This window comes from Neolamprologus multifasciatus, chromosome 15, assembly GCF_963576455.1.
Source record: "Neolamprologus multifasciatus chromosome 15, fNeoMul1.2, whole genome shotgun sequence".
NCBI classification, from domain to species: Eukaryota; Metazoa; Chordata; class Actinopteri; order Cichliformes; family Cichlidae; genus Neolamprologus; species Neolamprologus multifasciatus.
Genome location: NC_140453.1, coordinates 2,462,553 through 2,478,401, shown reverse-complemented (window position 1 = coordinate 2,478,401; position 15,849 = coordinate 2,462,553). Strand labels below are relative to the sequence as shown.

At 40.4% G+C, this 15,849-nt stretch overlaps 1 protein-coding gene across 1 annotated transcript in view; it reads left to right on the top strand.

Annotated features, from left to right (window-relative positions):
- The window catches only part of nrxn3b (neurexin 3b), a 358,949-nt gene extending 352,264 nt beyond the window's left edge, over positions 1-6,685 (top strand). Inside the window, 1 exon segment of the mRNA XM_085132129.1 lies at positions 2,564-6,685. The gene's annotated coding sequence lies outside the window, so the exon portion shown is untranslated.
- The last annotated feature ends 9,164 nt before the right edge of the window (positions 6,686-15,849 follow it).

Here is a 15,849-nt window from a genome sequence, read left to right as displayed (position 1 = left end):
TCATAATTTTAACCCTTTAAATACCAGTTAAATCAAATAATCCTAGGAACTCATAAATGGAAAAAAATCACAAAACCCCAATTTTTTTCCAAATAAAACATGCCATCTGATTTACTTTCTAACCATGGTGGAGGTTAGATGTATAACAATAATTAAAAGTATCAATGAGTTTTATGCATCTTTGTTTTTTTGTGCAGTGACAGAAAAACATAAAAACTTCCAAAAATGGCCACCCCCTGTTTACATTTACAAAATGCTATAAAATTCATATATATTAAGAAAAAGTTCCCCTTTTTTTGACATGATTTTTTTAGATTAGTATCAGCGCTGTTCATCAAGACCAAAATTTAATTCAAATCCTGACTTTTAACCCTTTAAATCACAGTTAAATTACATAATTTTAATGATTTACAAAGGGATAAAAGCATAAAATCCCCATTTTTTTCCTAAATAATACATGCAAACTGATTTATTTTCTAACCATGATGGAGGTTAGATGCATAGCAATAATTAAAAGTATCAATGAGTTTTATGTATCTTTGGTTTTTTGTGCAGTGACAGAAAAAAAAAAAAAAAAATCCCTCTAATTTTGTTCGTGGCCAAAAATGGCCACCCATGTTTACGTTTTCAAAATACTATAAAATTCATATATATTAAAACATTTTTCTACTTTCATTGAGTTGATGTTTTAGATTAGTATCAGTGCTGTTCATCAAGACCAAAATTTAATTCAAATCCAGACTTTTAACCCTTTAAATACCAGTTAAATTACATAATTTTAATGATTTACAAAGGGATAAAGGGATAAAGGGATAAAAGCATAAAATCCCCATTTTTTTCCTAAATAATACATGCAAACTGATTTATTTTCTAACCATGATGGAGGTTAGATGCATAGCAATAATTAAAAGTATCAATGAGTTTTATGTATCTTTGGTTTTTTGTGCTGTGACAGAAAAACAAAAAAAAACTCTCATTTTGTTCGTGGCCAAAAATGGCCACCCATGTTTACGTTTTCAAAATACTATAAAATTCATATATATTAAAACATTTTTCTACTTTCATTGACTTGATGTTTTAGATTAGTATCAGTGCTGTTCATCAAGACCAAAATTTAATTCAAATCCAGACTTTTAACCCTTTAAATACCAGTTAAATTACATAATTTTAATGATTTACAAAGGGATAAAGGGATAAAGGGATAAAAGCATAAAATCCCCATTTTTTTCCTAAATAATACATGCAAACTGATTTATTTTCTAACCATGATGGAGGTTAGATGCATAGCAATAATTAAAAGTATCAATGAGTTTTATGTATCTTTGGTTTTTTGTGCTGTGACAGAAAAACAAAAAATCCCTCTCATTTTGTTCGTGGCCAAAAATGGCCACCCATGTTTACGTTTTCAAAATACTATAAAATTCATATATATTAAAACATTTTTCTACTTTCATTGACTTGATTTTTTAAATTAGCACCAGTCCTAGTCATGAAAACCAAAATATAATTCAAATTTAGATATTATACGCTTTGAACTGGGTGTGGTTCCCAATCAGCCAGAGTTCACACCCAGTTTCACACCTTGGCTCAGGCGATTAGAGGATCATCAGGGGGTCCCTTTGTCCCTCTTGGGGTGGGGGGGACACTCCCACCTTCTTGCCATATTGCCAGAATAAATGGTCTGGAAGCTGTTAGGTTGACTTACAGCAGTAGCAACGTCTGCACCTGCATAAACTCCAGGACACGTTTACAAACAGTGTTTGTTGTTGTTTGCGCTGCAGCTGCAGGTTTGAACTGTGCAAAATGTCCTGTGATTGGGGTTTTTTTTGTTTTTGTTTTTGTTTCTAGAGTTAATATTTTGGGTATGGTCTCTTTTTATGAAAAATACAAGAGTAAAAGTGCTTTTCACATGTGCTTCAAAGCTAAGTTTGACTGGGAACCTCAAAGCTCAATATCCTGCATCCACAGGAATTCACTGCAGCCTATGTAATGTTTGATGCGTCATTATTTATTCCAGTCTATCTTGCAAATACATGTTTGTGCTGCAATGTCATGCACAAACACAAACTATCAGATCCTTAAGACCAAACCTATGTCAAAATTGTTTCATTATATTGGTCCATTGGAGTGTGGTAACCCATCAACCCCACCTAGTGGAAACCAAGAATATTACATGAAATTGCTTGCTTGGCAGAAAATGGGCCAAGGATGTCATGTGGTAGAAAAAATGAAAAACTACAATTTTCATGTGTTGAGTTTAGAATGAAAGCAATTTTACCTAAATTGCATGCTATAGTACTGCCAGTAACAAGGAATCAAAAAAGGTGGTTATAATGGGTTTCAATTGGCCAAAAATGGCCACGATCAGTAAAACAGGAACAAATTGGTGTATAGTGAATATTATTGACATTATTAAGTTGAAATGTTGAAAATTAAAAGATTTTTAAAAAATGCACACCTTTGGAAAGTTTCATTCCATTTGCATTAACAGAACAAAAATGGTTGAAAACCGAATAAAGAAAGTGGCCAAAAATGGCCAGATAGAGACCAGAGGGTTAAGAACATTTTGACAGTACCATATTGGCAACTGTGATTTAAAAAGAATCAAATCTCTTTAGAACTCGAGACTTACTGAGAAACATTTACAAAAAAGAACTTTGGCTTATGGAAGCACACTTACTATTGTAAGCATTACAGAGAGACAATGCAGTAACAGCTGCACCGGGACTCAGCGTGGACACTTTTAAGGAGTCCCTGCTGGAGACATCCTGCAGTGTGAATAACATCACTTTAACACCCACACGACCCCAAGTGACTGTCTAAGAGGTGTGTGATCCTTGGAGTTCTGACGACCTTGTCCATTGTAACCCTGTAAAATACGATCACTGTCATTTCGGCCATTCTGAGCATGCATGTGAGGTGTATGTGACGTGGTGCTGGCATCTTGTGTAAGTGAGGGACCTCAAGAAACAATGATTGTTGGGGAAAGTTGGAAGTCAAACCCTGATTTTGTGTTACAAAGCGGTTTCATTAAATGTAGCTTTCATGGATGCGACGTGAGGTAACGTATACGTGTTTCTTGTTTTTCTTTTATTATTTTTTATTTATTTAATCAATCGGTAGTTTATTTATTTATATATTGAATTTCACTTTTTTTGTTTTCTTTAGTTTGTTTTTCTAAGGATGATGGCCAGTCAGGGTTGACTAGGCAGAGCTCAGCAGGATGTAATACAGTAATGTATTTCAATATTTTTCTCCCCCCGCCCTCACGTCTCAGTTAAGGATTGGACTGCTATGCAGGGCATCCGAATTCTAGACGGCATTCAAGCGTGCAAGAGTGGATCCACCAGGCAAACTGTACAATGTTGTTTCTCAGAGTTTCAAATGTCTGATAGCATTTGTCTTCTTTTCCCTTTTCATTTGGTTTCTTTTTATTGTTCCGGTCGTTCCTCTGTTTCCTTTTAGCGATATGACGCCGTGGCAAAAATGCATTACCATAAAATGTGTCTGATGAAGATGTAATTGTCACAATCTTAACGAAGAAAAAGCAAACAAACACAGGCTGACGATTTACTCCGGTGTGATTCTATCTGTTCAGACGACTGTGTCAAAAACATGTTTACATATTTTATTACATCTAGCCGTCGTGCTTTGCAGGTCAAATGTTGTACAGAAGATTCCAGTTCCTGTTGAGTTATTTTTTATCCTCTTCTTGTATAGATGGACCGTTTGATTTGATTTTTCTGCTGTAGCAACATGACTGGAAAAAGGAAAACGGCAAAAAAAAAGGAAACATTTTTATTATTTTGCCTGGAGATGAGAAAGTGATGTGCACAGGAACATTTGTATAGGCAGGGAACAAATGCTGTTAGACGACAAGTCTGGTCTCCCTGGATGGTGTTTCTCTTCAGTCGCATGAATATTTGACCACCGGAAGCCGTCAGTCGGATAGAAGACGCCTCCCTCAGATCTTAGGGACTCCTCCTTATTCTGAAGTTGCTTTCATCATGTCATTTATTTATTTTTTTATTGGAAATTCAAAAAAAATGAAACGAGAATAAAGACAGATTATGATGGATTTGGAGATCTATTGCTAGAACCTTACTGGATGTTTTTTATTTAGTTCCTTTTTTCTGTCTTTTTGTTTTTTACTGTATCGTCTTGTCTGATCAGCTCGTCACTTTTTTTGCATTCGATTTTTTTTTCTGTCGTTGTATAGCTAATTTCACGTCTCATTTATACGACATTATCTTCCGACAATATGTCGGGTTTTTCTTTTTTAATGTCATTTATTTATTGCTGAAATTATTTGTCCTCTTCTGTTTTCATGCAAATCAGTCGGTGTGTATGTTCACTTTGATTTTTTGTGTTGCTACTTGGCTTTTTCAGCCAGTTTAATTATCGTCTTCTGCTTCTCCTTTTTGACTCCAAACAATTCCCAGAAATAAAAAAGGAAAAAGTTGTTCCCAAACTTATTTTGGGTGGTTAGACTGCAGGATGCTGTCACTCGCTTCGTCCCTGTTGTGCTAAGAAAGACGGGAGACGGCGCTGAAAGAGGATGGAGATAGATTCTATCTGAGGCCATTCGCCAAAGCGCAGTTTCTCATCCATTTGTTATCACTTCGCTGATTTCCTTTTATACCAAAAAGTGGCACCATTTCTATTCAAATGAAGTCCGGAGCGGAGCAGCTCAACGTTATCATTTACCTATAGATGATTATGCAAATTCATACACTGCTCACTGATGCAACAAGAGAAAAAGGGATGAGGGGAGAGAATGATTATTAGAGGGTCCAGAGTCTTCACAACACTGGAGGAATGGCTTTGGGTTTTAGAGTTGAGTCTTTGTGAGAGCGCGCAGCCAAATGAGATTCTTCACGACCATATGGCCGGGTTATGAGCTACTCAATGGCGGCAGCACCTGCTTTCCCAGCTCGTTTTTACACTGTCCATATTTCGTGCAAATGGGCCTTCACAGAGCTGGTCATTAACTTGCAATAGCCCATTGATGTAGGGTATCAGAGCGCCGTGTGTGAGTATATCCAGCTCACACAATGACTACATATTAACTCATTCATCCTCCCGGGCTATGGGAACAAGGAGGCCAGCAGGGGTTTCGTTCAGCTGAAGGAGGAGTGCCTTTATTATTATTATTTATATATTCAGAGGCAGAGGGATTCTTCTTTTCAGTCCTCCGCCAAAAATCTGAGGAAATTTGCTCTGCATAAGTCAACACAATAAAAAGTTAATGCGTAAGCAAACGGCATTCATTTTAACAAGCAGCGACATTCACTCCTCGCTTCATCCTGCTGCCAAACGGCGAGCGGCAAAATCAACGTGAGAAGGGTGCCACTCGTATAACAAGCCCCATTCGGCTCAGTTCGCCTCAGCTTTACGGTGCACGCTGGTGTTTTGCGCTCTCACTGCTCTCGTATTGTTGTTTTGAAACATTGCAAGCAGCTGATCTTTGCAAAAAACTGTCAAACGACAAAGGTTCAAGGTTCTTTATTTGTCACATGCATAGTTATACAAGTATAACACACAGTGAAATGTAGCCTGACACTGGGGGGGTGACACCATCTATTCTGCACCAAATAGCAGAGAGAGGTAGCAACTTAGTGGTTAGTTTTATTTATATAGCGCCAAATCATAGCAATGACGCGACAAATACAGAAAACAATGAACAGATGACCCCCTCTGAGCACTTGGCAACAGTGGGAAGGAAAAACTCCCTTTTTACAGGAAGAAACCTCTGGTAGAACCAGGCTCAGGGATCCTGGTGGTTGCCTCTCTAACTTTCTCCAAACTGTCCCTCAAAGCACTCATTTCTAATCCTGTCCACCAGGAAGAGATTTTCCGAACATCTTTGCATCTTTAACTCTGCTGCCGCCAGCTGACCCCTCGAGTAACATATCCAGTTTATGAGGGCATGCCCTCCAAACAAATCGATGGCCACCCCAATATATTTTGTTTTCATTATTATAGGCCTAGTTGTAAAACTAGGTCGCTGGTTGGTTGCCTGAAAATATAAGTCAGCTGTTTCACCAGTGTCTTCTCCCATGATTGATGTCAGCTCCTCTGTCTTACACTTTAGCTGGAGGCCCACAGAACCTGCAGCAGATGGAAATGCTACAATGTTTCAAGGCTTGTTATCCTCCTGTTACATCACAAGTAACATTTTAACCAGGACACCAACAACACTGCACACTTTTTGTGACTTGTAAAACATACCGCACTGTCCTGTCTGACTCTAAAGGTACCATAATTTACTAAATGGACTTTGTACTATGATAAATAAGATTTAAAAGTAGATACTGAGACCATAAGCTCATCGGACAAGTATTTACTGAGGTCATATTAATAAGACGTGGGTTCATTTTCTCGCAGACTTCTGTGCAATGAGATTTCTATTTGCAAGCAGTTGAGTCGCCACCTGCTGGCCACTGCAAAGAGCGTGAGTTTTATGCAGTTCCACACTTAGCTGGTTCTCGTTGGTTTGTGTAGTTCAGGCTCACTCCAGGCTGTGATTTAGCTCTGTTTTGTAGTTGATTCAACAGGATATTTGCAGCAATTAAATGTCTATCTGTGATAATTGTTTAGGTTTTTCTAAGACAGAAATCTGATCTTCTTTATAATCTTTATATCGCTGTTCACCATTCGCTCCTTTAAAAACTCTTCTTTTTTTTTTTTTTTAAATCACTAAATATTTATCTGGTCTTCTTTTTTTTTGAGCCGGAGGCTGCAGAGCACCGTGCACCAGTGGCAGAACTTTTCTACCTTCATCTCTCAGCTGTCAGAGCTGATTTATTTTCAGGAGCGTCTGTCACAGCCTCTTAGCCTCATTTACAACATTACACTGGAATGTGAATCTCAGTCTAATTGCAAGCTTGTTTGTAAAGAAAGGAGGCTGGTTTCATGACAGTCAACAAGCAGAAAATCCCCTTAATCCAAAATATAACTGTCTTCTGCGTATTTTTATGACGTGCTGATAAAAAGTAATTTTTTCTCTCCACACCGCAGAGGCCAGAGATTAAAATAAAAGGCCAGCACTGTGAGCCACTTAACATGACACTTAGCAATAACATCAAGAGAAATGAGAAGCAAAACAAACACCGGGGAAGGTAATTACAGCATAAATCACAGCAGAAAATACAGAGGGAAAAGAAAAAGCGCTCTTACTTTAGTCAAATATTTTCCCAAATAAAGAATAAGTAAATATTTGAAATGAATACCCCCCTCCCCCCAACAAGCAGCGTGTAGAAAAAAAGAAACCGGGTTTAAAACATTTAGGTGGTGTAAACAGTGAGGTATTGTTATTTTCACAACCATTAGTCACTTTCAGGTTTACACCAGCAGGGTGCCGGTGGAGGAAACATATCCATTTGATATTCACAAGCCATTTGCTTACACAGTTGTTGGCTGACAAAGTTTATTGATTGGATTTTATGTGTAGCAACTACTTTTCCTTTTAGTCAAATTAGTAGAAGTAGATTACATCAATCCCTCTGATGTCGGCTGGATAATTCATATCTTAATTGACAGAAAAACAATTTACATTTGCTAATGGCTTTTCCAAATGGGTTGCTGCGTGCATTTGACTGCATTAGCTTTGCTTTCGCGCCGTATAGGGCCCATGGAACGACAGCGAGGGAGCAGCACGGCTCCCGTTGGTGCATTTAAAGGCCGACAGTTGACCTGTCATGAAATTTTACTTCAACTAATGAAGTGGTTAATTCCACTTAAAAGCTTTATGGCATGTTTTTTTTTCCCTTTCACATAAACAGCAGCTTTATAAGGGCAGCACATCAGCCCTTTTGCTGATTACAGGTGGAATGTGTTTTGCTGCTTCCCACACTGGAGCAGGATGCTGTAAAACACCTTTGCGCACTGGGAAAGTCTGCAGCTGTGGCGTTTTATAGATCCCCTGTATAGATTGTAGAGATGCAGGATCTCGGTAAACATTCAGGAGAGATGCTGTATCCTCCCCGGGAACGAAGCAAAGCAGCTGCGAAGGCGACGGTGATCAGTCCTGACAGGTAAAATATGAGCCTGCTGACCTTAACTTATGAAGGGCGCACACGCACGCTGACACACACTCACCCACACACACACAACAAAAAGACGAGCGTGTCTCTGTGGGTGTAGGTGTGCATGTCCATTAGGGATGCTTAAGCCATATCAAAGTTCGCAGAAAAATGGCTTAGCGGTTGTGCTTGTGTGGGTTAAGCATTCATATTCATGTGTCTCAGTGGGTGCACGCTGTGATACATTAGCAGAATAGTCAGGTGTACATATATGTGTGTGTGTGTGTGTGTATATATATATATATATATATATATATATATACTTAATTCACTGTCTCGTTGTGAGGGGCACACCTCCTCCTATTCTTCTGCTCCATCACTGTGCAGCCAAAGCTTTCAGTTAGCTCCTCAGCCCTAATTAACTGCCAAGATATGAATGTGGTAATCGGGGCTCTAAATCTTCACTTCCATCGACAAAAGCTTTTACAGGCTGTCACCGCTGCATGATAAACAGGGGGGGCTGCTGCTTTCTCGACCAGTGGGCACAGTGCCATCTAGGGACCGGCTCCAGGACCTCAGGAGTTTTAACACGTGAAGGTATTTGTTGCCATGCATACATAATCATAATGGCATGAGTATATATACTTTTTTATTTGGTGACATTTATTTTTATAGACTAAAATCACTAATAATTTCCAGACACTTTAAGCTGTAAGGTCGCATTATTGGCAAAAAACAGTCCAGCCAAACTTTCAATTCAGTTTTATTCCTACAGTAAGGTAAAGACCCTACAATAATACAAAGAAAACAATTGTATGACCCCCTCTGAGCAAGCACTGTGACTGTGGGAAGGAAAAACTCCCTTTTAACAGGAAGAAACCTCCAGCAGATCCAGGCTCAGGGAGGGGCGGGGCCATCTGCCGCAACTGTTAAGATGAGGAGAAGAAGAGTGGACAAAGACATATGTTGGAGAGGCAGATAGTAACTAATAATTAAACGCAGAGAGGTGTATAAACACATCGTGAGCAAAAAAAGTAAGTGAAGAAGAAACACTCCAGGCATCATGGGATCCCACAGCAGCCTAGACTTATTGCAGCGTACCCTTGGTAGGATTCAGTGTCACCTGATCTACTATATGCTATAACAAAAAATACTCTTGGAGCCGCAAGTAAGCCAGCAGTCTGAGAACCAGACTGCCGCTTCTAATCTGCTGATATGGTACGACAAGGTCATTAAGATGAGATAAGATGGGCCTGATTATTCAAGACCTTTTATGTGAGCAGCAGGATTTTAAATTCAATTCTGGGTTTAACAGGAAACCAGTGAAGAGAAGCTAATATAGAAGAAATATGTTATCTCTTTCTGGTCCCTGTTAGTATTTTTACTGATGCATTTTGAATCAACTGATGTCGTTTCAGTTAGTTTTTTTATGTTAAGACATAAACACCTGCTGTTCCCTGCAGTTTAACTAATAGATGTGTGTTATCTGCCTTCATGCATTGATAAAATTGGGTGTCATCTGCATAGCAGTGAACATGTATGCTATGCCTTCTAATGACACTGTCTAAGTGAAGCACGTATAATGTAAACAGAACTGGTCCTAGCACTGAACCCTGTGGAACTCCATAATTAACGTCAGTGTGTGAAGGATAGTGTCCATTTATTTAAACAAACTGGAGTCTATTAGATAGATTTGATTCAAGCAAATGCATAGACTAGTTTTTCAGCATCACTTTTGCAATATTGTGCAGCAGACAGAGTGAAGTCCCTAAAAGGTTTATATTAATATATTTTGGTCAGAAATTCTTTACAGTTGCACTGACGGGAGTTTAGAGCCAAATACAACAACTTCCGTTTTATCAGAATTTAGATGTAAACTATTTTTGGTCTTCCAGGCCTAAATGTCTAAATGTCTTTAAGACACCATGTGATTTGTGTCACCTGCTTCCACAGAGAAATATATGTGGTATATGTCACCTGCAAAGCAATTAAAATGTACTGAGGCCTAAGACCAGGATTACATTAGAAACAGTGGTATTGGTGGTATTTTAGCTCACTGGTTGAGCAGGCACCCTTATAGCATTTGGCTGGAATGCCACGGCTTAGGTTCAAGTCTGACCTGTCTGTGTTTCCAGTCGTATTCACTGAAGGCAAAAAAAAACCTGGCATAGAGCCCTGTGGAACTCCATGAGTAGTTTCTGTGTACATACAGGAGTCACTGTTTGCACAAACGAATTAGAAATCCTTCCTTTTAATTTTGTCACTTTTTAAAAATATTTTTGTGAAGGTTTGAAGACTTGAAATCAGGATTGAGAGTACACAGAAGCAGAGAAACGGCTCCAGTGAAAATTACCAGACAAGGGACTTAAATGTTTTTACAGACTACAACCTAGCATTAAGATTTAAACTTCATTTGTCTGATCGATCTCTTTGAGCATTTTAGTGAAATACATCTACTCTGTTTTAATTTACTGACACTGGAGAATTATTACCATAACATTGAATTGATTACTACTGAGGTGGAACAAAATTCAAGCAGGCTAGTTTCCTCGGATGAATCTTGGCTGCAAAAAATACAGCAGAGAGGAGCCGTGCACCAAAACAGTGCTCCGCTGTTGCTCTGCAGTCAGGAACATCAGCAGCTTGTGATGATAGAGGTGTGTGATGCCAGAGGAGGGTGTGTGAGTACGTGGGTGCACATTTATACTGTATGTCTGCATCTCCATCTGTAAGTGTCAGCGAGTCATGTTCAAAACTCTGTGAGTTAGTGTGTGTGCGCTGCATCCGCTGCCTGGGGAGACAGGCCTCGTATCCAAGCTTGACAGTGTGATTGGATCCAGTGAGAATCCCAATGAAGCAATAAGTATCTCAGCGTCAGCTCTGCTCCCTGGGGTTTCTGTGCACAGCCCAAAGGCCCAGGCCCAGCCCTTCCTGTTCAGTCCAGATGGAAAGCGAGGCGGGGTGGGATCTGGGGATGAAGAAAGGCAAGTGAACTTCAAACCCTTTCAGCTACTGTGAAGGTGACTGCAGCAAAACAAGCAGCACACCATGATACACAATGGATGGATGAGGGTATGAGAGGTGTTTGAACTAATTTGGAAACACCAAATGTAAAAAAATAAAAGTAATTTTTATCACTACTATCACAAAAACTGGGACTGAATTTGACTCCTAAATTCAGATACTTTTGTTTCACGCCAACCTGTTTTTAATTGACAGACAGCTGAAGAATTCTCTCTGAGTTGAGATGTGGTCCTGATTGGTTGGGGCCCTGTGGAGCTGTGGTCCCAAAAGATAATATCATGTCATTAGATTTTTACTACAATAACTTTCTGTAATAATCAGGGACATCAGCAACTGTCACACATTTTACAGCATCCACAATTTGTTAAGCTAGCAGCTGCGACCTGAAAGCAATCAGCGTCAACCAGTGCAGCCAGTTGTTTCTTTTGCTTAGTTATTGTTGTGGTTCCACATCTGGCTATGGTTTAGAGCAGCGGTCCCCAACCCCCGGGCCTCGGACCGGTACCGGTCCGTGAGTTGTTTGGTACCGGGCCGCGAGAGTTGAGGCTCAGGTGTGAAATGTATGGCTTTTAGGGTTTTTATTGGTTTTCAGCGTTATTTTGTTATCGTTTTTATCGTTTACTCGGTTTTCCTGGGTCTTTTCACGTGTGTTATGAATAAATCTTCTTTTTTTTGGTACCGGTACTAGTTTTATTTTGTTGTATTTATCCACGACACCTTAAAGGCTGGCCCTGGTGTCGGGCATAAACCGGTCCGTGGCGCCAAAAAGGTTGGGGACCGCTGGTTTAGAGCAGTGTGTGTCATTATGGGTGCACATCGAATGGTCATAAAGAGGCTCATCAGCAAACATAAGCAGCATGCTAGCTAGAATTTTGTAGGCAAAACTGACTCATGTTTAAGAAAAACCAAAGGACATTAGTGTTGTTTAACACAATTTAGACATGCTGCATGTAAAAACACTACATCCAGACTTTTTGGTCTGGAAACAACCATAAAAAGTTGTTTAATTTGTTAGCATTTAGCATTAGCATTTAGCATTAGCATTTAACTACAGCTAGCAAAGACAAATGGAAGTAATGGCTCTCTTACTGCACATCGCTCCTCCCCCAGAAACCTACTGCATAGGTTATTTATGAAAGCTGCTATTATAATCTTTACATTGTAAGTTAAGTAACTTAAAGTGCTGCCACCTCCAGTTACAAGAAAGTGTAGCCTGTTAACATCAAATTAATGTTATAAAAAACTGTATTTTAACCCAATGACCATTTCCTAACTTTAACAATGAAGCAGACATGCTCCTATTCAAGATTACAGGGAGCCAACTTACCATTTAAATACAAGGACCAAAAGGCAGATATCATAGTAAGTGTAGCTTTCCTCACACATCCCCATTATTTGACATAGACGTCCACCCATCCACAAATTGAAGTGTTAATTAAGCATCAATCTCCCCACTCTCCACCATGCCAGCTTTTCTTTAAACATCATTTCCCCACAGCTGCTCCAATCTCTCTAAGGTAGCCAAATTCTATCCTGCTTGTTCCAGTTGGTCACTCATATTGCGGCAGCTGCACAGAGCAGGTTTCATCATTTGTTTTGTGTATTTCACCGAAACACTGTTTCAAAATCAGTGCTGTATGAAATTAAAGTATAATAAACTAATTAGAAATGTGCACAGGTGAAATCTAAAGAGAAGTTCATGCTCTGAAGAGGGGCCTGGGAGCCAGTACCCTTATCTCCCCTCTGCAGGCTACACACACACACACACACACACACTCGAGTGATGCAGGGAGTGATAATGACACTGAAGCTATGGCTATTACAGCTACATCACTCAAGTTAATTCACAGCTAGGTCGTAGCATTTCCCCACCAGTTGCTGTGAGCCTATGCAGGGCTGCTCCATATGATTTAACACAGGTCCTCACAAATGATGACACTTGATTGTTGCATAAAGGATGCCACGAGGCTCCTGCTCACCGCGCCAGGAGAGGTCATTGTGACATCACCGCTGGCAGCCTGAATAGCTGCTCCTCCACCTGTCTGCCATTAAACATGGAAATCACTGCACTCATCCGTGACTGTTGAATATTCAGTGAGCAAACACAGTGTACAGCACTTCATCTTATTTTAAAATGGGTTATAAATACAAATTGTTGCACAACAATTGCACAAAAACATGATTTTTTTTCTCCCCTAAGCCCAGGAGAAAATGAGGTTGATACGGAGACTCAGCTGCAATAACCCATTCACTTATTGAACGACAGCGGCTGGATACACTCGCAGCCTCCGGGCTTAAACGAAAAAGCAGAGCATGGCTGCCTGATTGAATGGGTTTGTAATGCAAGCCAAATAGGTTTGTTCTAATGGGAATCAGCCTTGGTGACGGCTGCAGAGGCTTACGTTAGCACTATAACAGCAGTAAGCAGAAGGGGCAAACACCCCATTGCTTCTTGATTGGCTCTGAGAGGCAGAAGCAATACTAAGGGTTTGCTGTGTTTACTAATGGTCGTTTTAGTGGGGTAATATTCAATGAGCCTTAACTTTAGGAATCTGTAGTTCAGACAAAAGGTGCAAGTTTGTGTTGCGTGCGTGTGCCACTTCCCGCTCATGATCACATGTCTGTGCAACTTAATTGGGTCCAAAGTCTGCTCTGGTTTTAACACTGGACATCCTGCTGTCCTGCCTTGAGCCATACAAACTTTTGACGAGCTGGAGTGATGCAGAGGTCACCCAGTGATCTGAATGTCCAGTAGAGGTAGGGGGAAAAGGTAAGAAGTTCATACTATAAGGTAAAGACGGTACGATGTTGGTGAAGTTCAACGATCCACCAAAAACCTCTAGAAGTAGGCACTTGGCAACAGTGGGGAGGAAGAACTCTTTTTGAACAGGAAGTGACATCCAGCAGAAGCAGATTCAGGGAGGGACGTCCATCTGCTGCAGTGGGGGTGGAGGGAAAACTTGGAGACAAAAGATTAGCAACTGTGACACAACAAACATCTCACAATGGAGACAAAACGGAGGGCGGAGCCTTCAGCTTTCAGACAGCTCTACTCCAGTTTGGCTTTGGGCGACAGACACCCTCACTACTTTTAAGATTAGGCTTAAAACCTTTCTTTCTGATAAAGCTTATAGTTAGGGCTGGATCAGGTGACCCTGAATCCTCCCTTAGAGCTGCTGCAGACTTCCCATGATGCACTGAGTTCACTCAGTTCTTTTTATTCCAGTTTGACTCTGGATTTAATCATTAGTTATTCCTCTTCTCTGCACTTCCTCCGACAGTGTGTCTTTTGTCCCGTCTTGGTTCTCTTCTCCCTTAACCGCTCTTGGCTGCCCCTCCCCCTCCCTGAGCTTCGTTCTGCTGGAGGATTCTTCCTGTTACAAGGAAGTTCTTTCTTACCGCTGTTGCTCATTGGGCGTTGGAGTGAACATTTGAACACGTTTTCCTGTTGGTGTTGGATTGCAGACATCCTGTTTAAGTGATAAGCTTGCTCTTTCTTTGTTGTCAGACTCTGTGAGACCCTCTTTGCGCAGGTTGATTAAATTAGATAAAAGAGGTTTGTTTCAGATTTCCACAACACCATAAAACAGAGAGAGAACCCCAACCATCCGATGATGCCTTATGATGAAGCACTTGGTGAAAGTGGGGAGTGAGAACCTTATTTTCACAGGAAGAGAACTCCAGCAGAAGCAGACTCGGGGAGGGGCAGTTGTCTGCCACGATCAGGCATGAGGAAAGTTTTTCTTGGAAATAAAATAGCCCAGGCGTGACTCTTGGCAGTCACCAGTGAACCAGTGCATGTCACATACTAGAAAATATTTCCTTTCATGCATTTATTTTGTCTTTACATTTTTTACATTTAAAAGATTTTTATTTGCCAAGATTTTTCATTTACCTGTTGTCATACTACCATGAACATTTTTGCTTTTACAGACCAGATTCATCTTGCAGAATCGTCTTCTGCAACCATGATGCAACTGAGGCAAAACATAAAGAGAGAAATTAACAAAATAAAACAAAACCTATGTTTTTTTAGTAGGATTGTCATGAGTTTGATTCACCCTTTCACTCAGCTCTATAACGTTGGTGATCATTTGTATATGCATGCTTTCCTTCAGCATATGTAGGAACAGATTGGAGGGTCAGAGCTGATGTCAGCACATGGGGGTGGAGGAGTGGGGGGTGTCTGCCTCCTAATTAGCCACAGACCAGAGGGAGCACAGAGGGGGCGAAGGTGAAGAGTTGAGCTGCAGGACACCGAGGCTGCAGCAAAGAGGAGGGTTAGCATCATTCTCCAGCCTCATGTAGTTGCATCACATTCATTTGGCTCAGGCACATGTGAGCTCTGTCAGCTCTGAACATGCATCACGTATGTATGAAAATCAAAGAGCAGGTCCTCGTGACCTGATCTGAATACTGCTGGCAGATGTTAAATAACTCTCACTGTCACACTGCTGCAATCTCTTTGACAAGTGCAGACAGATGTGCGTTCAGTTTCTCATACATGTGCAAATGCAGATTATAGACTCTTTTTTTTTTTTACATTTAGAGAGTGCATTTGCTGGAAAACACAAACCAGAGGAGCGCTCTGAATTTATTCATTACCACCCAAACGTGACAAACTGGAGCAAAGCTGGACTAATGATGGGACAGAATGCAAATGTGGGGAAACTTAGTCTGCCTGGAGCAGCAGGCCTGATCTATGAGTGTGCATGTGTTCTGCAGCCTAATACAGCTCAGATAAGTAGACACTTTCCTCGGGACGTAGCTGCAGCGCAAAGCACATCAGGAAGGTAGCTCG